At 36.8% G+C, this 12948-nt stretch overlaps 1 protein-coding gene across 7 annotated transcripts in view; it reads right to left on the bottom strand.

Moving 5' to 3' along the window:
- TOX3 (TOX high mobility group box family member 3) overlaps positions 1-12948 on the bottom strand; it is a 228022-nt gene that overhangs the window by 98095 nt on the left and 116979 nt on the right. For all 7 annotated transcript variants that reach the window (XM_085235016.1, XM_085235018.1, XM_085235019.1 and 4 more), the window contains one exon: positions 10646-10763. The gene's annotated coding sequence lies outside the window, so the exon portion shown is untranslated. The remainder of the gene's footprint in view (positions 1-10645; positions 10764-12948) is intronic.

Genomic DNA, 12948 nt, shown 5'->3' with positions numbered 1-12948 from the left:
CAGTCTTTGCTCCAAACACATCACATGTAATCTATTTATTAAAAATAGTGATACCGGCTATTATGGTCTGTAAGACTGCATTGAAATTAATCAGCAGATACCATATCAAGCACCACATGATCACAAATTGTTACATAATCTGTTCAAGGACACAAGATCAACACTTCTGATCCATAATGATGGACTGACTTATAGCACTTGAGAAAAGGGAATTCAGAGAATGAGCCCAACTCTTCTTTTGGAGCAAAGGCAAATCATAAATATTATCTACAGAAAGTATTAAAACAGCCTTTAAGTGTAAGGTACACAAACCTTTACCAAGCTTCAGCATTCTTTCTTTTTGTGCGGAGAACTACTCAAATTTTTGTAACCAATAACTAAAATCTCCTTCAACAATATATTCCCTTATTGTACTAGGCTTTTCATGTATACAGGCTCAGCTATTAGCTGTTCTCACTTCAACAGTTAGCAAGATACATGTCATCTGCTGATAAAACCAATTACTTGAGTTAGAAAGTACTCCATAATACATTCAGCATCCATCACCTTTGAAAATCCCAACTTACACAACAGTTTGCTGTACATTTAAAAGCTGAACTAGACTGAGAACTCTTTCTAACCCTAGGGAGGTAAGCTGAGTGGCTTTATGGCCAAAAGCTATATCGATATCTGTACTTAACATCCTTATCAAAGAAAGGTCAAATAATCCTTTCTTGGAATTACACAGTGATTAATTCAAATAAACAAACTAGACCATGTAATTCATAATCCTAAATGGAAACAACTGATTTTCAGAATCTGCCTCCTGTGAAAAAAAGCACTGCTGTTTCAAAACCATGATCATTTCATCTGATTTACTTGTCCCACAACATGTATTAGCCTATTTCTGAATAAGTCTGGAAAAGTAAGTAGCTGGGCCTACAAAACTGTACTCCGTGGATTTCATAGGATTCCAAATGTAAACAACAGAACTTACAGTTAATTGTCTCTTAGATAAAGCTGACTTAAGCAATTAAGATAACAATTCTACAATATTCCAGATGAAACATACTAAAAAATGTTCATTAATAACTTAACTGATTTTGAGCTCCAGATGTTTCTTACTCTGGCAAGGTTCCTTAAGCGATGATAAGCAGATTTACATACTTAACTAATATGTTTAGTTAAAGAAAATTTCCAAATCCAGACTAACATCCAGATTTCTTATTTGGCTTCAGATCAAAAGGCATACTATCAATAAGGATGGAATCCAGGAAAAACCCTTTAAACATCTGCTGAGAAGTAACCAACAGATACTTGATTTTCCCCAAATTCAATTTCAGACAAAATTTTACTTCATCCAATATTTTTTTTATATCCTCAAGACAGTCTGACCCCATCTTTTGCATATTCAAATCTCAGAACACAGCTCTTGCACTGGCAGAGACAGCAGTTGCTAAGGAAAAACTGTTAGTTTGCAGTTCACATTTGAAATGCTATCAACAATTTCTCTCATAGTGAGAACAAAGGCTTTTTGGAAGCAAAGCCCTCATTACAACAGCATCAGTGATTTAAACAAGCAGGTTCAAAAGTTTTATTTTCAAAAAAACACTTTCAGTTATTAATAAAAACAAACTATTGAAGCTCTACTCTTTCATAAAGGCAAAGAATGGAAAATAAAGTTAGTATTACTGTATCACAGCTGGTATTCTTTGGCATATTTTCTTGCAAGTGTTCATTTTTACATTTAAGAAAAGCTAAGAAAAGACCAACTGTGAGCAAACACTTTATAGAAAATACTTGAACCAATAGATGCTGTTTTGACTTCCTTCCAAAATGCAGAAAGGAAAATACAAATATATTGTCCACTGGAAGGGCAAGTGTGGAATGCGAAAGGGAGTGACCAGAAAATATGGGCTTCATTTTCAAAATTATTTGAAATGAAGATGACTATTTCCAAACAAGCTGAGCACTCATATACATTTCTACTGAAAGCCAAGATAACAAACATAAGAGAGGTAAATGTACAACATGGTGTTACCAGTAGGTACATGGGAATGATGCTAAGGATTAGGAGAAACTACCCAGTGTTTCTTTCTTTGTTCCTTGGCGTACATGAGAGAACAAAAAATGTGCCCACCAGGAATTTGGGACAGATCTGGATAACACAACATATGATTGGCCTCTAGTACTTTACACCCAAAACTTTCAGCCTAGTTTGCAAAGCATTTAAGTATGGGAAATATGCTAACACAAACCATCCTGAAGGGCTGCAGCAGAGTCACAAATAAAACTATAAGAAACAAGAACACCTTACCTAGAGTAGCTTCAGCTGGTTCCCAATCTAACAGCCTTGTCTCACAGCAGCTCTTCCCCTATACATGTTCCCAACTCCTCTTCCGTGTACTGTCCATCTTCTGGCATTGTCAGATTCCTCTATTTGTTCTTTTTTGCACTGTGTTCCATATGTAAATAAATTAGTCCCTATCTCTTTCAAACTAACCTTTTTCCAGCAGTGGTTCACATCAGTTATATTAAGCACAAGTACAAAGTGTCTTGAAACATCAATTCTGTTTGTTTCTCTGGGATTTTTAGTATTCCAACAGTCACAATTTATTTCCTTTTAATGTGGATGCAGCTTTCCTGAGCTTTGTGTAATTATGTTCCTCAAATACCTGAACCCTTCAGACTGCTCTTTTTAGGTCCTTCTTCAGCACTTTTCTAACTATGGTAAAACTTGTGAAGCATGACGAAGATTCTGTCATTTAAAAAATGTGAATGCATACAATAGGTTCAAATGAAAAAAGTGAGAACTGGTGTATAATGTTCCCCAAACTATCAAAGTGACGTAGAAGCTGCATTCCTACTTTCAAAAACGACTGAAATACATAAGAGATTTTGAAAAACTGTAATAATCTGACAATAATTATGCATTAGTGTGAATTATACTTTTTATCTCCATTTAATTACTCACTTGTACTCATGTCTGTGATTAATTAGATTGTTTTGAAGCAGCAGTGTACAATTCCTGGAAGCTTACTATAAATGATTTGCTAACTACTGACACAACAGTATAATGAGGTTTACACAAAGCTCTTGATGGGACTCAGAGCAATCCCACCCTGTGACAGAGGCATAGCCAGGCAGGAGGGGTGCTTCCAGGGGCAGCCTTTGCCCTGGGGCAGGCAGGATGGCTGTGAATCAGGAGTGGGAAACCTGTACAGGTGTGGCCAGGCAGCTTCTATTTTTGGTCCACTTCCCTATTTCCCAAAACTCCTTTGAAGTTACAAAACCTGCTCAGTATCCCCTGCATCTCTTCCTTACTCTACATGAATCAACCAAACCTCTTGTTCCTCTCTCACTTTGAACACAATTCCCTTATTCTTTCCATTTATTCGTGTTTAGTACCATAAGATGCTTTATGACTGATAAACTCAGTAAGTTCAGAGTGTTTAAATGGAAATGAAGATATGAATTCAAAGAATTCAGATTATTTCTGTGTCAGCCTGGTTGTTTTCCTATTCTGTCATTCTAATAAATGAGCGATCCTTTAGTATAAGCTTTAGTATTAGAAGGGAAACAAAATCACTTCTAGACTCACTTGGAGACTTGCAGCTAACAGCACAATTACACGTGAATCCACAACAGGAAGTAGTAAAGCAAATATTAGGAAGGTTTTTACTTATATGTATTCTGTCTATGCAGCAGTGTCAGAGCTGACAGCTGAAAAGATGACACTTTCCCAAACTCTTTCTTTTTAATAATCAGCAAACATGATTGAAGGAAGCAGTAAGAAATCTAATAAAAATGAATGCAGAAAGGATTAAGGAGACAGCTCTGTGACAATTTACGGTTCTACATAGCAGTCTCTTGCTCCGAGTTGCGATAAGATAAATCTTGTTTACAGTGTGCTAATCCCATGTCCCAAATAATGCCAGTAAGCAATGGAGTCAAGCCTTAGAAGAATGGAGCTGCTTGTGCATAAAATGAACAGCCATGGTAGCAGCAGCCTGAATGAGAGAGCAGAAGGTCAAGGGTTATTCTAGATTACAGTCTTCAAAAAATGCTCCCTTCTTCAGAAAATGCTGGATGTAAATTATATGTAAATCTTTATTTGAGCTTTTCTAGGTCAATGATTGACTTTTATTGTTCTCACTAGAGAGAAATTTAAAAGTTGGCTTTCAGTTTTTTCACATAAGAGAGATTTTATGCATTTTTTTATGACTAAAAAGTACTCTCACATCGTGAAATAACCTTACTCATGAAAAGACTGTGTTTATATAATATCAGATTCTCCCTTAGATCAGTGTCATATACAAAGGTAAAACTTTGCATTTCTCTTTGCAGAGCAAGTGAGAGCTCATGGACTATTACTTTTTTTTTTTTTTAAATCTCTTTATAGGTGCTAGGCAATTTTTCACTTCTTACCCATGTCCTATTCCTTCAAAATATTAGCTAACTAGATATCATCTGACCTATTGACCCTGAGAGGTAATGGTTTGGCCCAGATTGGACACAAGACTGGAACTCAGAAGCCAGATTATATTTCTAGATCTGATATTGAATTTGCTGGGCACTTGAGGCAGCTTATTTCACTTTCCACAATCATTTATCTTTAAACTTTCCCTACTGTTGACTGTAAGATTTGAAACACATTTTCTGCATTGGTATCTCTCTTGCTTTGTTTTGCATCAACAGCAAAGAATTAGTAATAAAGTTCATCTGAAAAGTTACAGAAACTCTGTGCAAGCCTGATATTATCAGTTATTGCTTACTGGTAATGATAATTGTTCTGTTGTAGTATTTCACTTGTATAACTTCCCTATGTACTGCACTATATACCAATAGTGAAAAGTTAATTCCTTATTGGTCAGCTTTTATTTTCTTTCTCCCCAGCTCATTCTGAGAAATGATAATCCAAATTTCTTCTAATTTTTTCTCCTCCTGCCATTTGAATGCCTACATCTTGTATCAAAAGCTAACCAATCTGAAAGCTATGAAGCTGTATTCTTCTTAATCACATCTGTCATTACAGGAGATGGTCACCTCAGCAGAAAGATTACTGTAATGGGTTGCTAATGGGCTATTAAGGGGCTTTCAAGTAGCAAGATGATCATCATAAGTAAGAAACGAGAGCCATTCTTTATTTCTCTGTAAGATTAATTTTTTTTTCCCCAGTAATTCCACGGATTAATAATGCAAGGTTTGTGCACCTCAGGAACTGCTTCATGGCTTCTTACCATATGCTATGCAAATTCAATAATTAGCTCTTGACTTCAGAATTCAAAAATAAGATACTACTAACTCCATTTATGGATGGGGGGAAATACCAAGGTGAGCAAACCTTCTGAAAGAAACAATTAATGACATTCTTGAGAGGGATTTTCTTTGATCAGTTATCAGAATTATCTTAAAGCATATTTTGTTGTACCCATAAACATTTTTAAGTGGGCAAAAATGCACAAGAGATTTGTAACCTCAGCCCTTGTTTTATTACTTCCTTGTTCTTAGATGAATTTCTGGATACTAACATCTTTGAGAGCTTTGCAGACTAAACAGAAATGCTCTGCATTCTGTCCAAGCTTATGCTCACAGTGCTGGTTTCCTTTCAAAAGAAAGCAGAAAACATGGAAAGTGGCATAAAGCATTCAGATATGAAATACTGAACTTGTGTTCTTTCTTATATAACAGATGAAAATGAAAAACACACATTCTTTCCAATCTCAACTGGTTATACATCTTACAACAAACTGTCGAACCGCTTGACCTACGTGTTGCGTTTTGCTCTCATACAGGTCTCAATTTCTCCTGAGTTGAACAGGTACCCTTTCACTGGCATAAAGAGGAATAAAGAGGCTCACCTGCACTTGGATCTTTCAGCTTTAAAGGTTACTTTTCCAACATTGTACAAATGTATTTGCATAATATATATGTGATGTATATACAAAACTTTTTTTTGCCAGCAATACCCTTATTCTCAAACATTTCTTTCCAGGTAGATATCCTTTTTCTGCTTTCTTTTGGATCTGTATCCTGACCAACATGTTCAGCACACTCTATGGTTAAAACAAGTTGATCTTGGGATTGTGCCTGTATTTTCTGACAACCCAGCCACACCATGTTGCAGCTCATGCTCTTGCCTACTATCCCAACACTATCTTGCAGGATAAGTGTCAGCAGGTGTAAACAGGAAAAAGGAGACAAGTGGCACCATTACAGCACCGCTTTCACTTGAGAGAGGCTACTTTCAGAACAGAAAGCACTTGCAGTGACTCTTCTTTGATTGGCATCATTGTCTAGTGAAGCTGGCACACCATCTTGTGAGCAGGCACAATGCCATCAGAACAGATGGGCATGTGGAGAGGAAGCCAAAAGATAATGTATGAGTACCAAATGTGTGTATTGGAGGGCAAGTTTCCCAGTCAGGAACATTGCAGTGGCACTTTATAAGCTCCTGCACCTATGTTTAAGAGAGATAATGTACACACTATACCTTCACAATAGTTGCATGGGTAACATTGCAGCAATAGGAAGGGATCTGCAAGCACAGCAATTCAGTGACTGCAGGAGGACTGCAGAAGGTTTGTGTAAGGAAAAAGGCTATGTGAAACCCAAAGTCAGTATCTTCGTATCTGCAAGCTGGGACACTGTTTACAGTAGATCATACTGTAGGAAGATGAGAAATGCTACACTGAATCAGATCAAAATTCTTGCTCATGGCAGAAAAAGAGGGGATAGCAGACGAGCAGGAACCAGGAGCTGTACTAAGGGGCCACTCCAGGACACACATGTACTCAGTGACAATGCCCTTCTGAGATGGCATTTCCATGTGAAGCATCAAATTTAATAACAGCTGGACTTAAATCTATAAATTTGTGTTGCATCTTTGTGACTCCATCAATACTTTTGACCTCCACAATATCTTATATTAATGAGTACTGCAAGTGAATTATTCAGCATCAAATGAGCGAGCACTTCTCTTGATTTCTGTTAAATATGTCACTTAATCAGTGCCACTGCATACCAGCACAGTTCCTATGTTGTTAGAAATATTTGCTTTTTTCAGATTTCCCAATAAGTCAGAAAGCATATGACATTTTTAAGATTTGCTCTGACATCTCCTCTTGGCTAGAATTTGGTCTTAGTTTATTTTTGTACTCCCAAAACCACCACAGCCACAGCTAGTCTGGCCAGCTGCAACATTACATGGAATATAATGCAGGAAGTTGAATCACTGGCATGATAAATATTCATGAGTGATTCCAGTCAATTCAGACTTGGCAATATTGCGCATCATCTTTAACTGGGTTTGAATCACAGGAGAACACAGATCACATCAATTAATGTCATGTTGTACTTCAGTATAAAACCACATTCTTTAGTCCCCTATGGCACACGTACTGAATGAAGCCCATAAAAGTTGTAGTGGAATATAATACAGGATCAGGGAAATAATAGGAGTTAAACAAGTCCTGAGAAAGTATATATCTCAGCCGAAGACAGAGACAACCTTCATTCCTGCCTGTCCATTACACGCCAACAAAACTACACAGAAGTATCCATTGATACTCCCATTGCTATATACTCTCTTAACCAGAGCCTTTTTTTTTTTTTTTTTTTTACCTTATTGGCAGCCATAGGCAAGGATGTGATCATAATCTGCTTCCATACTCAATTTTAATACTTCCGACAGGTGTAACCCCAGACAGCTAAGGAAGGACATAGCAATGATCGCCTTTATTTCCAAGAATAAGAAACAGAAAACTGCTTCTTAAATCTGCATGCTTCTATTTTATATCAGTAAAACTTCAACATGCTCACGCAGCACAAATATTTAACACAGTGATAATTGCTTATTTTTAGAAAAAGCACATTGCTTTGTCAATAGAGCATCATTGTAGGATATTGCAACACAATAAATCACATTGAAAATGTAAACTTTGGGTTTTTAATCTAGCGTAGTGTTTTCTCCAGTAATGCCATTGGATTTAAAGACTCACAGTATACTCGTTTTACTGCTTTTGTGCTGCTGAACATAGGCATACAAAAACTCTTTGTTTTAACGCCTCTGACTTTTTTTCAAACCCCTTTTATTATACCTTGAGATATCTTAAAAGACATCATCAAGCTTCACCTCCCCAGCTTTTTTCCCCTGACAATAGAATCCAGCCTGATCCGTTTCCTTTCTTTTATGCATGTTCCCACACAAATACATTGAAGCTCATTCTATTCCTACTCACAAAAACCTGAAAGAGAAAAATCTTTGATCTTTTTGGTATGTATATAGCATTTTGCTATCTTCTTTAGTACTCACAGTAGAATAAATGATAATCAATAGTGATATCTACTTGAACATAGATGTCTTGATGGAAATGCTTTGAAACATATCACAGAACCTGATTTGGTCAGGTGTTACCTCCGCAGCAGCCCTGTATCTAAATTATACCATTTTTTAGCTGAAACTTATTAAAGGTTGCCATGATCATTTCAAAATACGGTTGTACCAAACTGGCTTCTCTCTTGTCAGTATTGATCAGCTGGCTTAGCTCTTGTAGCTTCTAATTTGAAGCAAACTATCCACAGAGGCCAGAGATAGGTGCCAACAGGAATGCATGCAGTCATTGTTATGTTTTGTTTCTGCTTTTTTATTTCAGCAAGACATTCCTGCTGCTCACAGTCTTTCAAACAGTTACCTGAAGCAGAGAAGGAACTTACAATTAAGTTGCATTAAGTTACTCCAAAGAACTCCAATGGAGTTCCCCTCCAAGCCCAAGACAGGAGCCAGATCTTATGATCCTCACACCTATCTACCTTGTTGGAATAGGGTATCACATATATTTTGTCAGTCCCGGGTCTCTTTGTTAGGAGATGACTCTGATCACCAAGTATTTCATCTAAAGATAGAAGAATTTACAAACTGACTAGGACTGTATTTTAGTCTCTGGCCTGAAAACACTAATGGTCATTTTGTGTGCAAGCACATTATATTTGTCGCCCAAATCTACTTTTAGAATTTCTGGGGAGGGGGGGGGGGGAAACAAACAACAAGACTAAAAAAATGTATTGTATTAGTGATTTTACATGACGCATACACAAGTGTTCACATAATGCCCTTAGAAAGATACCAAATACTGACAACTTCTAAAGCACAATGGATGAAATATTCAAAATGTTATTTACATGTTGTCTGCAATAGGTTCATTTTTAGCTGAGATATAAAAGCATTCTAAATTTAACAAAAAAAAAAAGAAAAAAAAAAAAAAAGCATTCAAAATACTTTCATCAATATTTCCTCCCAGAAAAGTGCATATGTGAAATAGAAAAACTCATTTCATAGGTTTCCCATTTTATTCCAAGCTCAACACAAAGCATTCTTTTGTAATAATTTTTTTTTTTTTTTTTTGAATGGGTAACATAGTCAAATCAAATTCAAATTTAACTTGATGTGAATTTGGTTCTGGGTAAAACATAGCTTACAGAGCATCTGCCAGAGTATAAATTGCTCAATACTGAAATGCCCACTCTGTAGAGAACAACTTCTGCAGGTATTTTATAAACAACTGCTGAGGTTACTCAACCTGTTAATTACTGTCAAAAATTCAGCCTGGTATCCAAATTACGTATGTTACAAAAAATGCTTATGCCAGAGTTGTAAGCAGCAAGCTGCCTTCTAGATCCCATCCCCACCGAGCCCCCAAAATGCCCTTGAAGCTAAGGAGGTGGAGTGTCAGTGAGGAATGAAATGAGGAATTTGTGGGAGCACAGAAACGTTGTGGGTACGCACTCTGCAATGACAGACGACTGCTCTGTAAGCAATTCTTGTACATCAGAGGTTCACAATCAAAGCTGCACACCTAAAATAACCGCTCGTGTCGGGGGTTGTAAAGCAGGAGGAACAAGTACCACTTGCACCCAAGTCTCGAAAACCAAATGGATAAATACACTAGCTTTAATAATTGCAACAAAGACCATTTCAGAGCACAATTGCAATTGATCCACTGACAAGATTGGGTTCAGAAAAGGCTACTGACAAAATTCCACACCTCAGGATAAAGTTAATGAGGCTGTCGAGGGAGCAGCAGGGCCAGATTTAGTGCCAAAAATGCACCAGTCACACTAGAGAGATGAGGAAGGTGAAGACAAAGCAGCATTAAATGATAAGAAAAAGCATAGCTCAATGACAGACAGATTTAGATCCCTTAAAGTCCAATAAACAGAGGAAAAAATTGCTAAATCAATTCATAAGAATTATGCTGAATCCTGACTAAAATGTACATCAGACAAATAGCACAGCATTAGAGTTAGGAAATGTAAGAAGTCAGGACAGTAGTCTACGTGTCACATGAAATATGAGCAAAAAAAAGGCTCTCTTGGACTCCTTGGATGCAGTTTAGTACTTTCTTGCTGAGCTACAGCAAATTTCTACCATCATGATGACAAAGACACCCTGGCATCCTTTTCCTGGCATTTCAAAAGCAACTGCAAAGAATGTGAGGCTCAAGCAGAGCCCTTAATCAGCACCCACTCAAAGCTCAACAAAAAAAATGTCCAGCTCTGCTTCCTAGGGCTTCTGAATATTATTTGTCTGTCAGTCTGGAAAAAAAAAAAATGATATGAGAGAACATGGAATAAATCTCTGTTATCATGACTCGTTTATGTTACTTACAGTTCAGAGGTGAGACCCACTCTAAGATCACTTCATTGAAAATCATGGCAGTGGATGACTGCTGAGGCGACCACTCTAAATTAGCCAAGCCAGACTGGAAAGTCCATCTTAGGATCTCCTAAGTATAATGCCAGGAAAAGACCATTCATTTAGTCCCCAAATGCACATGTCCAAACATCACAGTAGATTTTACTCTATGCTTTGGTAAAATATATATGAAAGAACAGAGATTTTTCTTACAATTCTATTATCTTCAAATTTGTTTGGATTTTTTTTACTATTCTGCCAAAACAGTGATGGGGTCCAAAGATGACAAAATTTCATGCTTGGTATGCTTCAAATAAAATAAGATACTTAAATTTACAGAGAATTACAGTTATTAAGGTTTCTTTAGTCCTGAGATAACAATAAGGATCTATCAAACAGCTTAATAATCTAGGTCAAAGCCACTGCAAAAAAAAATTCAATATTGATAAATGAAAATGAATGTACATTGTGGAGATAATGGAAATTAGTCATTCATCTTAGCAAGTTCTAAGCAGATATATCACAGAAAAGGCACCTAACCAATGTTGTGAAGAGAGCTGAAGGACAGCCTATAGCAGGAATGAGCGCTCATAAAAAGAAAAGAAAAAAAATATGCACTTTAATATAGAAGGAAAATAATGAAATAATGCGAATAAAAATACTATAGATTTTCTGCATCTCAAAGGGGATATTGAAGAAATGAGGTTCACAGAAGCAGATAAATATGATGAAAGCAAAGAATAGCTCTTAGATAAGGATAAATTGCTTTTTAAACTCATATTTTGTTTATTTTCTTGAAAAGAAGACAAATAGGAACAGGCATGACAAAAAGTGTATTAAGAAGTAATGAAAGCTATAAAGAAGGTCAACTGGGAGCTTTTCTTCTCCTCTTCCATAACACAATAAAATGAGGTAGTTATTAAATTGAAATGGGGCAAATTAGGAACTGATTAAAGGAAAATAATTTTTCTCACACAACACATAATTAGATTTTGGAACTCCTTGTCATGGCATTTTGCAAAGGCCATAAATTTAACAAGATTCACAGAGGAATTAGATTCCTTGTAGATAAATTCTTGAGATACACACTGGTTGAAACTAGGAAATTTACTTAATGTTGACAAAGAATTACTTCAAGTGATTTAAATCTTAATGTTTCAGATATTAAGACCAACTTAACGAGTGCTTCACAGATGACCCCAATTAGTCAAAATGCTGGACCAAGCCTCAGAAGAGTAATGCCCAGATACTTACGTCTCAAACATTACTCTTCTTGGCTATAGAGAAGCATGGCTCTATGTGCAGCTTTACAGTGCCAGCCAGAGTTAAAACCAAGTTTGAGGTCAGGGAACTAAGTGGCAGAGGATGGCTCCTGTCCAAGGTTCATGGTCACAGACACCACAGCTGAGGAGAGATTCCACATGGAAGATGCGTGCAGACTTTGTCTCCATCTTTACCAACTAAACTTCCTGCCACCAGATCAGTTTTTTTTTAATGCTGACCATGAAGTATTACAATATAGCATCAGGAACGGTGTTTGGCCATCCTAACCCAACAATATGCATGATTTACATTGGTTAACCTTAATACCATCTCTTTTCTGAGTAGAAAAATAAAACTAATTCGTGCAGAAAAGACAGAAGGTAGCCAACTGAGGAATGCATCACAAACACAAATGTTTAGAGCACAATATTTCAGGAACAGAGAAGAAGTCATCCATTTCTGGGAGCAGTAGCATTAGCACAGCTCAAGAAATAAGTATGAGAGAACCAGGTGAAGAAAAAGGTTAACAATTGCAAAAACAGAACCAGAACTGGAGAGGAGTTCCAGGCTTTGACAGTTTGGCCTATGAGGTTTCAGCAGTTTTACACAAAAGAATAAATGCCTCTTCACAGGTGTGCAGAAGCAGTGTGTCAGACAGCCCTTTTTGGCCTATGCACTGTTATCAGATGGATATCAGCTGCTCGGGTCAACAGAATTGCATTTTTTTTTGCTCTTCTAACTTGCAATTCCTTATTGAACTTCAGTATTGACTTGCTTCCAAATCACATACTGTACCTTCTTGCACTATTGCTTTTTAGGTAAACACTAACAACACTACAAGATGGAGCTGATCCAAAGCATTTGCTAATTCATCAGTGGTGGGAAACCTACGTGATTTCAAGCAACGCAAATTGGTTTGGCTTCTGCACAGCTCCTACTTTTTTCAAACCCTGATGGCAAAGAATATTTCCCAGGGTTCATATCAAGTATTCGTTTTAACAGCATTAATTTAT

The sequence above is a fragment of the Meleagris gallopavo genome, chromosome 13 (assembly GCF_905368555.1).
Source record: "Meleagris gallopavo chromosome 13, MGAL_WU_HG_1.1, whole genome shotgun sequence".
Taxonomy (NCBI): Eukaryota; Metazoa; Chordata; class Aves; order Galliformes; family Phasianidae; genus Meleagris; species Meleagris gallopavo.
The sequence above is the reverse complement of the archived record's forward strand: the minus strand, read 5'-3'. Positions and strand labels throughout refer to the sequence as shown.